The 18,103-nt window shown below is 29.9% G+C and overlaps 3 long non-coding RNA genes across 9 annotated transcripts; 1 reads left to right on the top strand and 2 right to left on the bottom strand.

Annotated features, from left to right (window-relative positions):
- Nucleotides 1-1,668: 1,668 nt before the first annotated feature.
- LOC139905525 (uncharacterized) lies at nt 1,669-10,547 on the bottom strand. Its single transcript, XR_011780375.1, has 2 exons — nt 10,192-10,547; nt 1,669-2,960 (listed from the first exon to the last, which is right to left on the bottom strand). It is a non-coding gene; the product is annotated as an uncharacterized lncRNA (long non-coding RNA).
- Nucleotides 2,010-17,239, top strand: LOC121117990 (uncharacterized). Of its 7 annotated transcripts, none has more exons than XR_011780369.1 (5): nt 2,010-2,198; nt 15,945-16,074; nt 16,163-16,310; nt 16,390-16,636; nt 16,758-17,239. It is a non-coding gene; the product is annotated as an uncharacterized lncRNA (long non-coding RNA). The 7 variants fall into 7 exon arrangements; XR_011780370.1 differs by having other exon boundaries at nt 2,031-2,048; XR_005864295.2 differs by lacking the exon at nt 15,945-16,074.
- LOC121117994 (uncharacterized) lies at nt 13,325-14,395 on the bottom strand. Its single transcript, XR_005864301.2, has 2 exons — nt 14,000-14,395; nt 13,325-13,929 (listed from the first exon to the last, which is right to left on the bottom strand). It is a non-coding gene; the product is annotated as an uncharacterized lncRNA (long non-coding RNA).
- Nucleotides 17,240-18,103: the final 864 nt, after the last annotated feature.

The raw sequence follows: 18,103 nt of genomic DNA, 5'->3' as shown, positions 1-18,103 counted from the left end.
CAATTTTCTGAGCCGTCCAGAGGGAGTGGGCTGGAGGGGCTTAATCCCTTCCAAAATTATAATTTTTTGCTTTTTACAGGAAAATTAAATATTTGAAATTTTTTCTAATTTATTTTTATTTTTAGTGAATAGCGAGGAATTTTGCAATTTTTTTTGATTTTTAATTTAATTTTTTTGTACATAGCAATGGATTTTTGAAAATTGCTTCAAAAATTTAAAAATTTTATTTTTAACGAATTGCTGAAGATTTTTGATACAAATTTAATTTTTTAATTCTTTTTTTCAAAAGTTTTATATTTAAAATTTAATTTTTGAAATTTTTTTTCAAAAAATAAAATTATTGAAAATTTAATATTTGCAATTTAATTTTGGAATTTTTATTTCGAAAAATTTAATTTTTTGTAAATAGCTGTGGGTTCATGAAATTTTTATCCAAAAACTTTAATGATTGAAATTTTTTTCAAAAAATTCAATTCTTGTGTAAAGTTAAAAATGTTTTTTTTTAAATTCAACTTTTTGAAAATAACTGTAGATTTATGAGTTTTTTTTTATTAATTTAATAATCAAAAAATTTTCAAAAAATTTTATATATATGAATATTAATTTTTCTTTTTTTTCAAAAAAAACAAACCAAAGCGCTTCCCTCCTGTTTTTTTATTATAAATTTGGTTTTTAGAGAGCACGGTTTTCCTTTTTTAGGATTCTGTAAACCGATCCAACCCTTTATAAAGTAATTAAATAGTCATTTTTAGTAGATTAATATAATTCAATGAATCTTATAGGATAGAATATTTTATTAAAAAAAATTCAACTATTAAACTTTTTAGAGAAAAATTTAAAAATCCATACATATTCACAAAAAAATTAGATTTTTTGGATAATAAGTTCAAATATTAATTTTTTTGCTCTGTTGCCTAATTTGCCTGAATGACGAAATAATTGTATAATTAAAAGGAAAAAAAATCCTTAATTGGGGAAGGGGGCTACCGCCCCTCCAGCTTACACCCTACGAACGCCCCTGCTAATTAGGAGCTAGAGAGGACAGTAAATTGACAGCTGACAAAAAATTACAGAGGACATATTGGTGCTTCATGGATACTTACCCATTACTAAGGTTAATAGAAATACAAGGTTAAACCATTATGTAATCGGGCATGCTAGAATTTTCAATCTAATGTATTGTACCGACTGCTGGGCAAGACAGGCAGATTTTGACAAACACACAACCAATCATAGTCTATGACGTCATATTACTAGAATTTTAAATTTGATGTATCGCACTGATGGTTGAGCAAGGAAGACAGATTTTAACAAAACACGCAATCACTCATATCTATGAGATCAATATAAAAAAGCGTGATCGATGTCATTCATCCGTCGTACATCCGTTATGGTACAATCTTGTACTTCTATTAACCTTGCCCAGTACCATTGTGTGCTATGATCTATTTGCTAAATTTATATGAAGAATAGACATACAGTTGGAAAAGGTTGGGAAACTATTGATCAACTGATTTTTGAACTTTTTTTATTTTTTGTAGTAAAAAAAAAAAAAGGTCTACAGATTCAATTTAGAGATAACATCTAGTAGTATCAAGACGTTACCTTTCTTGTATCATGCAACCTTTCTTCTCAAAAGATGCGGAAATAAGGGCCAAAATCCATTGGTAGCAGATAGCCAATTCTTCTTAACTATGGAACTTTTATTGAATATCATAATTGAGCATTGTGTACTGATAAAAAAAGAGCCAATTTTGAATCAACGCATCAAGATTAAGAAAAGAAACAGAAAAATCAACAGCTGACAACAAAATACACTACATATATATTTTTGTGTTAGCCAGGTTACAAAATATTACTTTACAAAATAAAGAGGAAAAATTATTATTTGTAAGGAGGCTAAATTATAAATTATTACATAATTTTAGATTATATTATAGATTATAGACAATGATAAAGTGTGGAGATGGGATGCCAAGGCTCAGTTACACTCTTCATCAAGTGTGTGTTGTACCATTACGTGATTTTGAATGTTACTAAAAAAAATAGTAAATTAATAAAAGATATAAGAAATTGTTTTTTCGGCTTTTTTTTAAGTGATTGAATTTCCGGATGATTTCCTAATGTTGTATTTTTTTTCAAGGGGCAAAAAAATAAAACAAACAAACAACACATAATAAGATGTGTATCATAACAAGGTAGGATGACTAAATTTCCCAAGTGGAGGTTCAACTAACCGCTGAGGGGGTCGTTTTGTGTACATGACCTCTTATATAAGTACAAAAAAATATAATAATATTTGAAGAATTCCATATAATTTTTGTAGGGATTTTTTTGAAAAAATTAGATTAAAATTTTAAAGAAAAAAAAATTGCACAAAAATAAATTGAAAAATTATTTTTTTTCGAAATAAATTTCAAAAAATTAGAATAGTAGATCTTTTGAAAAAAATAAATAATCCACAGATATTCACAAAAAAATTTCAAAATTCATAACTATTATCAAAAAATTTTAAAAATCTACAGTTGTTCAAAAAAAATTATTTTTTTGGAGAAAAATTTCTAATACCAAGTTTCTGGGAAAAAAATTCAAATATCAAATTTCTGGTAAAAAAATTCAAAGATCCATATATTATTTTTCAGAGGAAATTAATTTGTTTGGAAAACAAATGTTAAATTTTTTGAAAAAAATATTTAATATTGAATTTTCTTGTAAAAAAAAACTTCCTGATTTTTATTATTATTATTTTTTTTTTTTTTTTTTTTTTTTGGCTATTTTTTAACTTTTATTTAAATTTGACAAATGTATCATTTATGACTTTTTAACTAAGTTGTAACTTGTTTTGTGACTTAGTCCGAATCCGATATTTTTGCATTCCGTCCTCATTTATTCTTCTTGACCAATTTGAACAGATAATAAAATAATAAACAGAAATTTTATGTTGATCAAAATTACCTTTTCTAAAAAAAAAAAAAATATATAATTTTTTTTTATAAAATAGCGTCATTTTTTCACATAAAATTTATTTTCTATAAAAAATGGTGCTGTTCCGGATGAAATAAGTTTTTTTTTTTAGATTTTACCTTTGGGGGAAAGGTTTTGGTTGGGGAATTTTTGGAAAAATAATCCAAAATCCACAACTATTTACATAAAATTATTATTATTTTTTTCAAAATTTTCAAAAATTAAAATTCTAATACAAAATGTTTTGAAAAAAATATTCGGATATTAATTTTACTTAGAGAAAAATTTCAAAAATCTATAGTTATTTACAGAAAATTAAATTTTTGCAAAAACATTTGAAAAATTAAATTTCAAAAAAAAAAAAAAATCTAGTAAAAAACCCAAAATTCCTTAATTTGTAAGGTGGGTGGCTAACATCCTTTCCAGCCCATTCCCTGCATAAACCTCTCGTCTCCAATCGGTCTATGATTTCCAAATCGAAATTCAACACTAATTGTAACTTGTGTTGTCTCGGCCCTTGTTTAAGACCTTGGAACGCTGTCTAGTCCTGTCTGGTCCCATCCAATCCAGTCAGTCCCTAATGTCCGTCCTCAAAGAAGATAAAAACGATCCCTCGTGACGTCAATGTGTGTGTTTTTCCTCTTTTTAATTATTCCATTATATAATAGACTAAATTAAGTAACTAAGTAACAATATTATATGTTCATTTTATAATAAAAATATAATCTTTTTCGCAAGATATCTTAATACATATTTCATATATCTTATTTGGCTTAATAAACCATCGATATTTCTATAAACAGTTCCAAGGACAGACAGTTAAGGACTGGTCTTTAAGACTGACGGTCTTAAGGACATGTCCCTGGGACTGAGGGTCTAAAGAACTGATAGGAATCGAACAAATAAATACTCGTAACTATATAATACCGTAAGACCTCGATAAATAATAATAGATGTAACTCCAGCTAATGTGAATTATATTATCTATAATAATTATTTATTTATATTTTCTTATATATAGATATTTAATTTAGGGTTCTTTATAAACATAACAATCAATTATTTATAATCTATGACTAAAATAATTAAACGGAAGCCTTAAAAAGCAATGAATAAGTACACAATTGTACTAACACCTGTTTAAATTACTCTAACCTCTCAGTAGATTGAATAGTGATTCTTCAGATCAGACAAATGAATGTTGAACCTCTAGTAAGTAGCGGACTAGCTCGAATTTCTTCATTTGCCGCTATTTGAAATATTCAACGCATACGGCTTCTACCCCTAATGCCTTATTCAAATGAAAACACAACTTGGACAGATTATTACATGAACAAATACCTAGGCAAAGGAGATTATATTTCAATTATACATCAATTGCCATAATTTGAGAATAACTAATTCAATAGAAATTTATGAATAAAAAATACCGTCATTAATATTTGAAATTTTTTTGGTAATAGCTATTAATTTTTGAAATTTTTTTCTCAAAAAATTTTAATTTTTGGATTTTTTTTTCAAAAAAAAAATCCAAAAATCTAAACCCCCCTCCTCCACCTTACCTAAAGTAAAAAAATACAAATATATATTATATAATGGACTATTGAATGGCGTTATTTTTGCTTATACAATTTATCTAAAGATATTGTTCTATGGGTAAAAATAACTCGATAACTGCAAAAAACGAGTTACCAAAATTTGTCGAGTTGATGAGCATTAGTCCGAGTTATTTGATTAATTTGAGTTATCTGACTGTAATATGATCATACAAAATTTTATATAATAATATTAATATGGGAAGTCTGCGCCTTCAATCAAGGATGTTGTTGTTGTGAAGTTATGTATAATGTTGCTGATGATGAGAATAGTAATATGAAGGTCATCATAGTATGTTTATATATGACACCCGTGAAGATAAAAGCAAGCTAGAATGATTTTTTGCAAAATTAAGCCTGGATTATATTCGTAATCTATGAATCCTTATCGTCAATTTCTAATTGTAAATTATCAAGTTGCACTTAACCAAAATCAATTTTTGCAATAACAGTATAAATTTTTTTTTATGTTTATTCAGGGGCCTCCGCCGGGGTGGCTGGAGGGGCTGTAGCACCTCATAATTAAGGAATTCTGCTTTTTAGAAGAAAATTTTCTATTTAAATATTTTTTCTATGAAAGTTAATTTTTTTGGAATAGTTGTAAATTTTTTGAAAAAAATAATTTTTTTAATTAGCTGTGGGGTTTCTACATTTTTTTGAAAAAAAAATTATTTTTTGTGTACAATTGTGGATTTTTGAATTTATTATTTTACATTTTTTCAAAAAAAAAAATTTTTAAATAGCTGTGGGTTTTTGAAATTCTTCAGTAAAAAAGTAAATTTTTTTTGCTACAGTCGTAGGTTTTATTATTTTTTTTTTTAAATTATTATTGAAATTTTTTTTAATAGATTAAATTTTTTGTGAACAGTTGTGGATTTGTAAAATTTTTTTCCAAAAAAAATTTATTTTTTGTGTAGTTGTAGGTTTTTGAAGTTATTATTTTAAATTTTTTCAAAAAAATTAATTTTTGAATAGCTATGGGGTTTTGAAATTCTTTAGCAAAAAGTTAAATTTTTTGTGAACAGTTGTGGGTTTTATTATTTTTATTTTAAAATTTATTATTGAAATTTTTTGTGAACAGTTGTGGAATTGTGAATTTTTTATCCAAAATTTTTTATTTTTTGTGGACAGTTGTGGATTTTTGATTCTTTTTTTTAAATTAAAAAAAAAAAAATAACATCTGTGAATAGCTGTGGGTTTTTGAAATATTATTTTCCAAAAGTTTAACTTTTAGTGAACAGTTGTGGATTTTTGTATTTAAAAAAAAAAAAAAAAATATTATTTAAAATTTTTTTTTCTACAAATCGATATTTTTGTGAATATGTATATTATTTTTTCTCCAAAACCATACTCCCCCCTTAAAAAAAAATAAAATAAAATCCTGCACTAGTCTCTGGTATTTTATTGGACCATATTGAGGCTAAATTAAGTATTGCAAATTAAATAAAGGTTCCAAACTATTGTTAAAATTCTTGAGGTATCTTAACTCATCCATCAAATTTGAATAATGGGCTGTATATTGCATATAAATTGAGATTTCCCCCCTTATTTTGATTTTTGTACAAGATTGTTCGTATGATCACGGGCCACATGATCTAATGTGGCCTCAAGCAGAGGCAATAAGTCATTAAGAGAGATACTGAGTTGAATTAATGAAATGAAACTGAACAGTATAATATTTAAGGCCTTACGTGAGGCTTTATTTAACTTAATTTTACACAAAGATAGGAATATACAATCTCCGAATATCTGGCATTATGGGATCTACTCGTTCAATAACAAGTTCATTTATTAATTATTTACAATATGTACATAATTGGTGATATCTTGAACTTTGGTTTTTATCTCAATGCGTATTAGGGTTTATCTCTCGAGAATCCGGGATTCCGCGTCCCTGAGAGTCAGGAAATTTCCGTACTTTACTAGCTACATAAATATAATTCATTCAATGATCCGTTAAATCCTAGGTATCAAATGAATAATGAGAGTTTTGTAGGAATTAGGATTTCTATTACAAGGAATCCAGTGTGCGTTGTATTTTAGCCCAAGAGTTTGATTGTATATATTAGAGTCAGTCCACCTTACCAGCTACGCCGGAAATTTGTTAATTAGTTACTTATTATGTATGTGGTTATTTGTTTGTTGTGGGTGGGATCTGGTGACGGAATTCCAAAAAACGGGACCGTACTCTAAGATAAGCAATCCCTGCGCTATGAGTCATGATGATAATTGTGAATATATGTGGCTTAAAATGTATTCTTTCCTCATGAAATACTTGGATTTCCGAGTATTATTGATGGTGTAGTATCCCGTGATCCCGCTTAACGGGAATTTGCCGGGAAATGAGGTACCCCCCAAGAGGAGAACATCTTCTCCTACCTTATTTTTCAGCGGGTTTTTTTTCTTTTTATAAGACATTACTTTACTTTTGACCTACTATGCTTTGTAGTTTAACAGTAACCTCTGCTCAATGTATGTTGTTACTTTATTCTAAGCGTCGACGTCGCTTAGGGAGGAGAATAAAGAAGAGGAGGGGAAGACAAGTTTGAAGGAGGAGCTTGAAATGAGGCCTGGGATGGGTCTTAATAACTCTAAGCAGGTAGCACAAAGTATTTTCCACTTCCTCCTCTCTTTCATTTTCATGACAATTACTACGACTATGATATTATTAGGCTGTTTTTTTAATAGATTTTTCGTCTATGTATTTTTTTATTGCTTGTTGTATCATTTTAGCCTCTTTGCAAAGTCATAGACAACAATAACAATAAGAATAAAAGCCAGCTCTATAATTATTATATACATACCTAGATTGTAATTAATATATATATATATAATATTGGGAGTGGAGGTCGACTGCGTGTCCAGTTGGGTTGGAAATTTCTCTTTTAATGTAAAAAGTCAAACCTTGTCCAACGGCCATCTGTTTTTACAGGAGCGTCTCCAGAATTATATATAAATATATGTAATTCTTCTTCCTTTTTTTTGGGGTGGGGGGGTGTCAAAAAAAAAAAAAAAAAAAAATTCAAAATTTAAATATTGATTAATGAAATATTAAATTTTTTGAAAAAAAATTCAAACCATAATTTTTTTTTAAAACAAAAATCAAAAATACACAGCTATTCACAAAAAATTAAAGTTTTAACAATTTCAAATATTAAATTTTTGGGAAATTTCATTAAAAAACTCATAGATATTTACAAAAATATATTTTTTTTGAGAAAAAATCTAAATAATTAAATATCAATTATTATATTTTTTCGAAACAAATAGCCAAAATCCCCAGTTATTTACAACAAAATAATTTCTTCTCCAAAAAATTTATAAAATTTACAGCTATTTACAAAAAAATAATTTTTTTTGGAAAAAAATCTGAATAATTAAATATCAATTAATATATTTTTCCGAATCAAATTGCCAAAATCCATAGCTATTTACAAAAAAATAAATAATTTGGAAAAAAATGTATAAAATCCACAGAATTTCACAAAAATAAAAAAAATTGGAAAAAAATTTCTAAAATTGAATTCCAAATATTTAATTTTTTTTAAAACAAACAAATTTAAATATTAATTTATTTTCTAAAAACCAAAAAAATCTTTAATTTGGGGAGGGATCGACTCCACTCACTGCAGAAGCCACTGTTTAAGCGTTTCATCGATCTATGTGGCCATAGCCAAAAATAAACTTGGCTAAAGAGGTAACCTACACTAAGCCTCTCTTATTATATTTCCTACCCTGACTGTTTTAACAGGATTGACTATATCTGGGCTATCAACAACATCAGGGCTATTACTAGAATTGAATTTTTCTGTTTTTTTGACAGAATGATAATTTTTTTTTATAAATCATTTATTTTTTCACAGATAAATTTGACTGCAAGGGTTTAATCAGGGGAGGAGTAGCATCCCACATACCCCAACGCCTGTAGTCCCAGTTATGGTGAACACAAAAATAGGCTATAACTATTCTTCTCTAATAAAAAATGAAATGATATCCTTCATAATGAGCCCACAGATCTTATCTCTAACTGTATTTTTAATCACATTTAGGCTAAAGCAAAGAAAATATGAAATTTATATTCATATTACGGGAGGTGAAAACGTGTATAAGTTTTTTTGACTTTGAAATATGGCTCTGAATCGAAATCATACTCTAAAAACGTGATTAAAAAAAAGGCTTTACAGGTTCATTTCTGTGTTCTACAGCTTAAATAACAATAATCAATGTTTAGACGGCGAGTGTTCCAAGACCTGAAGTTTGTTGACTAGTTTTATCCTTCACTTATATGAACAAATGTTCCGATTAATCCTTATGAGGCCCTTAAACTACAGTTAAAGTAACGATAAACTAATGAAAAAGTGATATGCCTTATTTGAAAGGCCATATCAGAGCCTAGTTAAGTTTTTTAAATCAACAAAAGGTTCGAAACTATAGTTAACATTCTTGGGTGTCTTAACTTCTCCTTCAAATTTGAACACAAAGTTTATAACTGACACAAATATGTCAATGAAATATGAAGTGAAAAAATATATTAGGCTTTTATACCTTTCGTGATTTTTGTTGAAGAATGTTTTTATGTTGACGCATCATTTATATAATGCATATGTCGTTTAAAAGTTGCAACTTGTGTAAGCAAATTGTTTCTCCTTCTAATTATGCTTTTGTTTAATTACAACATCAGTCATATTAATTACTAATCATTAATTGATGTTATCACTATTTTAATTCACATTTATTACAAGTTATATTTACAAGTAATAATACTGGGGACATTTGAACTGTAAATAAAGTATGTCACAGATAGTGTTGTGACTCAGTCCGAGATATAACTTTTAATGTGAGAATGATTGAGAAAAGATATCCGTATGATCTCGGAAATTCCAACCAGAGAAATGATTTTAATAAAAAGTGTGTGTGTAATTAAAAGTTCACCCATAAACTTCGTTCCTTTAGCTGAAATTGGAATCGTTATAGGCCGAAATAAAACATTATAAAGGTATGTGAGCTTATTTCGTTCATAGAACGAAGTTTGTAAGTCAAATAAATTTATCCCTAAATAAATAACATGAAAGAAATAAGCTCTAAGTGACTCTCGTTTTTCGTTGCTAACACACTGTATCTTTGTCTCTACCCTTGTGGTAGCTAACATTCATTGTTACAGACTAAAGCATTTAACCAAGTAGATCATCCAAGGATAACGTCATTATTAGCGGAAAAAAAATATCCTGGTCAAAATTTACTTTTTTTGTCCGCTAGAGGTATTATTATTTTCGAGCCTTTTGGTGAATCATTTACTGTTCTCTCGTGAATGAGTCAAGTACTGTGCTATTTCTACTTTTACTTACTTCATTATTCATATACTTTTTGTTTGAAAAATTATGGAAAGGGAATTATGATTCAAAATGGTTTTCAAATACAAATGGTCACCAGGTTCTCAATTAGGAAGATATTTAAGATTCGATATCCATTTTTTTGGATTTTTAGGAATGGGAAATTTAAAAAAGCGAAAGTTTCCTTGAAGCTTTTGCAAATTTGAATCAGTTCCATTATTTTGGAGTAATTTGTTTCAAATTTGCTTTACAATAATATGTAAATATAAAATATTTAAGACAACAAAAAATTATATACGTACTTATTAATACTACGTAGTATGTACAATAAATAAATGAGTGACGTCATGGAAAAACGACATCTTGCGAAAATGTTATGACAAATATTGACCATACTTTTTCCTCAGGCTAACGGTGCTAGATGCACTACTTGGTTTAATGCGTTATTCCAGACTAAAGATTTTAATCTACTACAGCCTTACTATGTCTTTACTCTCTAACAGCGTATCTCACTAACACAAAATTAACAGAGTACTTTGTTGGCAGCTGTAAATATTTCTGCTTCTTTTGTCCTAACCTGTGTTCTGTACGTTGATTGGTTGAATTAGTCTGAGCTCTTGTTATGTTATGAACAATTTTCTAGAGTTATGGAATAATAGCTCCATAGTTTGGAAAAATTGGCTATGAATTTGCAAACTACCAACTGATTTTGGGCCTTTTTTCTTTTTCTTTTCGTATGAGAGGTTGCTTGATACAATAAAGGTACTGACGTGCTCTATGTGCTCAAGAAAGATAATATTATTGGAGAGGTATCCTTTCATTATTTGATGGTATTGTTGTTTAATTTCTCATCTTCTTAAAAATATGAGATAAGCATCATATACTAAGAAAAAAATATTATTAAGGAAAACGAATATATTTATAGACATGTGGAATGATCATCAATAATAATTTTCTCTTTTTTTGTATCTAGGAGTACATTTTAGTAATCATAGTACCGGGTGTAGAAAAAGTAATGATACCTTTTAAAAATACAGTTTTGAATAGGTGTTCTTATATTAAGTCTTAAAGTTCCGATTAATTTTGAATGCTTAGATTCTAATTGATGTACATGTTGTAAACAAAAATTATATATATGCCATGATGGAAGTAATAAGAGACATCCTTATTTAATCCGCGCCGAAAAGACAACCTCGGACATCATGAAGGTCTTAAACGTCTGTAAAACCACAGTTTGTCGGGTCAGAAATCGTTGATCTGATGGGACAACCTTAAGGACAAACCCAAGAGTGAAAAACCCCACTAAAGTGAAGCCTGACGACATCATGGAGGCCTTTAAGATCAACCCAACGACGAAGATGTCAGAGTACGCCAATAAGAAGTAGAAGAAGGCGCATCTGTCTACTGTGGGCAAGGCCATCCAAAAGACCGGAGGAAGGTCGCTTAGAAGAATTGATAGGCCAATCCTGTCACAACGTCAAAAATTACTCTGTCTTTAGCAATGTCAACAATGCTTCCGATTTGGTTCCACGGCCGACTACTTGATTGTATTGAAGGAAAATGTGGTCCCATAGATCACCAAGAACATCAAGAAGTCCAACAAGGTCATGTACGTATTCCTGACCCATACTGCTAATATTGTACAAGAGTGGATGGGTAGCAACATTAATTTATGGTCCAAGGACCTTTGTCCCCCTCAGAGCCAAGATCTGAATCCACTGGATTATTCAATTTGGTGGCAGATTGAGCAAAAGGCCTGCAAAGTCCGACACCCGAATATTGATGCCCTGAAGACCTCCCTTAACCAGCAGTAGAGGATCATGAAAAAGGACTACGTTACCAATGTGTGCAAGGTGTTCCGGAGGCCGTTGGAGGCTGTGATGGAGGTTGATGTTGGACAGATTTATAAATAATGTGTATTATTATAGTAAAAAATATTATAAAACTAATAAATAGTAGTTAGAGGCAGGCCTCAGTACTTTTTCTACACCCGTGATGTGTCCTGTCAACACAAAAACAAGTAAAATTACATTTTACATATTCTTTGACAAACTATCGTCTATTTTTATAATTAAATTAGTCTGATTAATCCTTTGGAATTGTCGTAATCAAATAGCGACATATTTTATTTGAAAGGTTATATTAGGCAAAAAAAAAAAGAAGAAAAAGTCACATTAATCATATATAGGTGCTGAACTATAACTAAATCTATTGGGCATCTGATTTCATCCCACAAATTTGAGTACATAGCCTATAATAGACTCAAATATATCAATAACATATTGGGCTGTATATATTTTTCAAGTAAAATAATAAATTGAGATTTCTCCCTTTGAGATATTTATGCTCAAGATTGGTTTTATATTGACACACCATAGACTTTGAATTTTAATTTTAGATCAAGTTAAATTTTAGTTCTATAATTTTTTTTTGAAGATTTCCATAGCTTTTTCGGTTCTTGGTGCTGGAACCCGAAGATGGTACATTTTTCGGTTATAGATACTTGAATTATATATATTATGATTGGTTCTATTCTTTCTAATTTGTTCATGTCAAAGACCAGCAAATTGACTGGAACTAGACTTGACGTTGTCTTTTATAGAATTACGGATTTTGAATCCTAATTTAGGATCCGGGTAGTTTCGACTCTTTTTTAAACTTTTATGGTAGTTTACAGAAATTTTTGGTTTTTGGTACCAGAACAGAGAAAAATAATCATTTTCAAGTCTTGTCTTTTATGACTCGTGACAGCGGTTTTGGTCTTTTACGGTTATTCTGAATTATATAGAACAGGAAATGAGTTTTCGTTTTGCTTTAAACCTGAGATCAATAACTAGTATGATGTAAGAAATATATAGATTGGTAGAGCGTAATTACTAGTGATGTATCGAACCTTATCCATAAATATTCCATCATGCGGATGTGTATGCTAATATCGACAATTTTTTTATCTCCATAACAAATTTAAATACAGATTCTAAAACAGATCTTTCGCTATTTTTTGATACTTTTCTCACTAAATAAAAACAACAAAAGTGTTATTAAGGGTAATTCACATCTACTTACGAGATTAGCGAGGCGGAGTAGCAATATATCTGACCAAGAGAGAGAGAACCACTATAAAATTTGCCAACTTTTAAAAGTTCATTTATATCCTTGCTTTTTTATTAAAGAACGATTTAGTTTGAAGTATGTAATTTACTCAGATATTCAAGGGTTAGGTCATGAGTGGTCAATTTTTAATGGCCTAGTAACGTTGCAAATACCGGTTCCAATACCTATTTAGTAGTGATGGATCTCAGATATACTAAAGAACCAAAAACTCGATCTCAATTCATTATACATGATAAAAACCTTATAAAGGCCGAAACTGGGGGTTTGACCCGAAATGACCTATATATTCAGAACAAGATCAATAAAAGTTTAAGATCCGTATTTAAAGAAAAATTGTATTCAGTCGTGAGTTATAAAAGACAACCTCTTAATGTCTAGTTGAATAGTTTAAATATATATGTATAAAAGGAAACTTTATAATATTGTTTTAAATGCGTTAATACACTTATACCACTACAGTACCTATATATCGATATCGCTATATACAAAGAATGGTAATTGTCAAAAATAAGAGTTTCAACATTAATACATTTTCATAATATAAATTAGTAGTGTAAAACACCGTTTTGTTTCCACCGTACATTTCCTCTTTTTATCTCCAGAATTACCCAAAACTTTTTCTACCGTTTTTTTTGTGTGTGGGTTAATTTGATCTAAAATAAAGTTAAAATTAAAAATAGTGAAAAACCAAAATAAACTAGAATAGACATTCGGTAGAGGCCTAACCTCCAATTTAAATAGTTTTTCCTAAAAATGAAGAATAAACGTTACTAATTTGAGTTATACATATTTCTCAATTAGTGTTTTGAAACAATGACCTTTGATCTTGACTTCCCATAGTTGAATTGCCTCTCACTATTAACATATTATATAACCTTCATACAAGGTTTCACAAAAATCAATCTGTAATTTTATCCATAATCCTGCTTTAAAAAAAAGAAGTAATAATATAGTTTTCTATGACCTTGACCTCTAAAAAATTTAATCAACTCTTACTGTTAGCCTTTATAATATTCTCTACAATGTTTTTCCAAAATCCATCCTTAACTTTTTTTGTAATCCTGCAAATACTATGAATGTCCAGATATTAACACAAATCCCCCGTCCATTAACCCTTAATCGATAATCGGGCATGTGTCTTCTTATTTTTGGGATCAAAGAATGGTCACTCTAGATATAATTAATCTACAAATTCGAGTATTCCATATACATAGACACCCAAACAAGGGAAGCCATGTAGCTTAGATGCAGATAGGATTTTGTAATAATCTTTCATACCCCTTCCCACCACCTCTACTAACTGCACCTATGCAATTCTCCATCACTTTTTGAAAAACAATTACCATGGAAATTATTGTCCATATGCTATTAATCAATATGTAACTTTATCCATAATCCTGATTTAAAAAAATAAAAATAATAACAACGTTTTCTATGACCTTGACCTTTCTTTACTAAAGTTACTCACCACTTATGAATTGATTCTGGTGGTAGGATTTTTGTTTATAGGTGGGGAGGGGGGCAAAATTTTAATAACTAAACCTAATTAAAAATTATATAATATACACTTTAAAACAATTTTAGAAGGTTTCAGTAACCTGGGAGGCCCTGTCAAGCCAATTAATTATTTAAAAACTTTGTGGAAAAGACACCATTTTTTATCACGAATGAAAGTATGTTATGTTGTCAAAATTAGGGTTTTTTTGGGGTCTTTCCCCCCCGCCCAAGGTAAGAAGGAAAATGGTAGCAACGGCCGGGTACGCTAGATATCTTTAACAAACAAATTTTCTAGGGTCCTGTGAAACACTTTTTGACATTATTAATTTAAATTGGCTGATCAACTCCATCTTCTTTCTCTCAAGAATGTCCTATTTTTAAATATTATTTTATTAATTCCTTAAATGTCCGGTAATATGAGTTTTTGACATTTTCAAAAAAAAAAAAAAAAAAAAAAAAAATAGGAAGAATCAAAATGAAGAGTGTCCTCTTTTTGGGAAAAAAACCCAAAAGAATTACTTTATACAGAGTGATAAACAAGTTTACACCTCAATATTGTGGCACCCCTGAGATTTACTTATGTTTATGAAATTGTGCTCATCAGATTTTTCTGACAAAACTGTATAATAAAAAGTACAAAATATCTGATATGTCTTCAAAATATGACCGTTATACGAGCATTATTGTGTGCCACCGTGCCGGCTGCACAAATAACTCGATACGTAATTATGTTAACAGATGTCAAGCTAAAATTTTATATTGGTACAGTTTGTCTAAATTGCGTAATGGGAACCTGATTTATTCCGGAAAACCAACATTTTAAAGACCTTTATGTTTTGATTAAATGGATATGGTCTCCTTTTTCACCGATTCTGAACCCTCTGGGGTGTGGAAACTAGAGAGTCTTCAATAGAGAGAGAGTTCAATAAACGTGTACATAACACGGTTGACACCTTAGGGCCTTCCATTCTTGAGGCAGTGGGGAAAACGGACCAAGAATTCCTCATCAAGGCTTTTGCCAAGTTCAGGGTCCGGTTGGAGGGTGTGATTGAAGCTGGAGGGGATTGTTTTGACTGATTTACTTCACTAGGAAATAAATTGAGATATACTTTATCCCAAAATGTTCCAGATTTAAAGTTCCCCCCCCCCATATAGTGTACAAGTTGGAATTTGTAGAAACAGATTATACTTGTTTCAATTAATTAGTCTAATAACGTCTTACTTAATGACATAAAACGAGAATCATTTTAATTATAACTAGCTATCAGTTAATCCATAAACTTTACCCAATTAATTATATAATTACATTAATAGCAATATAAATACAGTCCTTTGAATGCTCATCAATTAGTAATTTTATTTATAAAGTAAAAAAAAAAATACACCCCTGATAAATCAATGACCATCTAATGAAAATTCAGTCATATCATTATAAATATTCTAGAGAAATCTTCATTTAAAATCAACTTGTACAGTTTGCTGTTTGAACTTATACTCCTATACAATGATCTTATCCTATTCAATCATTTGAATTAGAAGTTCCAATGTGTAGTTTCTAAAGAAAATAAAAAAAGGTTCGGCATTATTCAAACTCTCTGTTAGAAACTTGGAAAGTTCTGAAAATCATTTTTATATTAAATAAATCCATTTATATCTATACAGATTCGTAGTGTTGTGTCGATCCTTATTAATCCGGTCCTGTCGAGTCTTTGGATCTGTTTTTAGGACTGTCGGTCTCTGGAATTTGTATAAATATATCCCTGGTTTATGAAGACAAATAAGATATATGAAATCAAAGGATGTTGCTAAAGTTAGTAATTTTTTAATAGCAATTTGAGATTAACAAAATTGATGTTTGTCATTTTTTTTTCATTCAAAATGTGTCAAAGTTTTTCAATCCCCGCCCCACAGAAAAGTAGTATTGTCCCTGTATACAGGACATGAAGGAAGGAGGTGAAGGAACTTTCCATTCTCCTACCCAAGGGGGCCTCTTTATAGGTATGTGCAATAATGATTCACTCTTTACTCCCATGAATCACTCCTTAACAACAATAATAGTAAAAGAGCACCAATTACAACTCATCAAGCCATACCTAGAGCAACGATAACTAAAGCCCGTCCACTCAGACGCTAGAGGTAACTACATACTTCCTATACATACTACAACATACAACACCTAGACGATGATGATCCGTGTGTCTGTGTATGAGTAGTTTGTTATGCTTTGCTTGTTCTAACTTCTCCTCTTTCTGCTTAGGTTCAATACCCTCAGTAGTCGTTCCTCAGAAGAAGACGACAAAGATTTTTTTTTTTCCAAGAAAACCACACCTTCAATTTTACTGCCTACCTCTCTTATGGGCGGGATCTCATCTCGGCATTTCTTGACGACTTAAGCGACAAAATACTCGCCAAATTATAATCAATAATATTTGAAGTTAATTAACTCTCCGCACAACGCAACCTCGAAAGTGCGGCATATTTATATACGTAGTTTAAAGAGGAGGCCAGGCTGTCTAGGAGTCTCTCATTTTGACGCACAACGTAATATAGGTAGTAGGAACCCTCGCTTCAATAACAATAAACAAGAATTATGTACCTAAATACCTAACTACAATCTATGTATATCATAGACATATTGATATAAAGGACATCGTCATCTTTTGAAAGAAACGGGGATTTTTTAAAATATTATTATTATACATTATTTGCCATTTACATATAATATATTATGTAGATAGACTTTTTGCACTTTTCCGCCAATTATTACACTTATTATTTAATTCCCGTGAAAGAACTCGCTTTGCAGTTCGCCCTGATGTATGGTAAGCGAGGGTTTCTTCGCTTCGGAGAGAGGCGCTGCTGGGCGAATCCATCTACTCTGTTGAGAGAGAAGGAAGGTAGAATTTGTGTGTGTGTCATCTTAGAACAAGTTGCAGGAATCGCTGCTGGGGAGTGTGATGCCCGGGTAGCAATATTAACTAATAATATCATTTTCATCAATTGGGCGATACCAAGTGATGGAAAAGGGGGAGGAAGGGAATTTATAGTTGTAGAAACTAATAAAGGGAAGGCGTACTTCATGATCCGCTTGTTATCGACTATATATCATGTATGTACATTCTACATATTTATTCATCCTAGTTTCAGATGTTGTAAGAATTCACAATAGTATAAAGGGGAGAGGGGAAACATGGACTCGTCCAATTCATGGAGTAGAAAGGATTCTTAATAAATTGATAAAAAACAAAGTTACTCAGTTCAAAATCTTTTATATATAGAAAGATAAATTGCCCCTAGTAGGAGTGATCAAGTCAGACTCTTTTTTATTATAACCTGCGCTAGAAATAGCTGAAGAAAGAAAGACCAAAATGAACCATTAAAAAATATCCTATAGAAAATTCTAAAAATCCTATAAAGTGACGTTTGAGAGTTTTTATAGTAGATTTTATGTAATAGAATATATTCATATCTACATAAAGGAGCCATAAAACTTTAATTATTTTCCTCTGCAATTTTTACACCTCTTTTTTTTTGCAAAAAACAACCAACAACAATGAAACCCCCATAAAAGCTATAATGAGTTATGTTCGTACAAATGTCACT

This window comes from Lepeophtheirus salmonis, chromosome 5, assembly GCF_016086655.4.
Source record: "Lepeophtheirus salmonis chromosome 5, UVic_Lsal_1.4, whole genome shotgun sequence".
In the NCBI taxonomy this organism is placed as follows: Eukaryota; Metazoa; Arthropoda; class Copepoda; order Siphonostomatoida; family Caligidae; genus Lepeophtheirus; species Lepeophtheirus salmonis.
The sequence above is the reverse complement of the archived record's forward strand: the minus strand, read 5'-3'. Positions and strand labels throughout refer to the sequence as shown.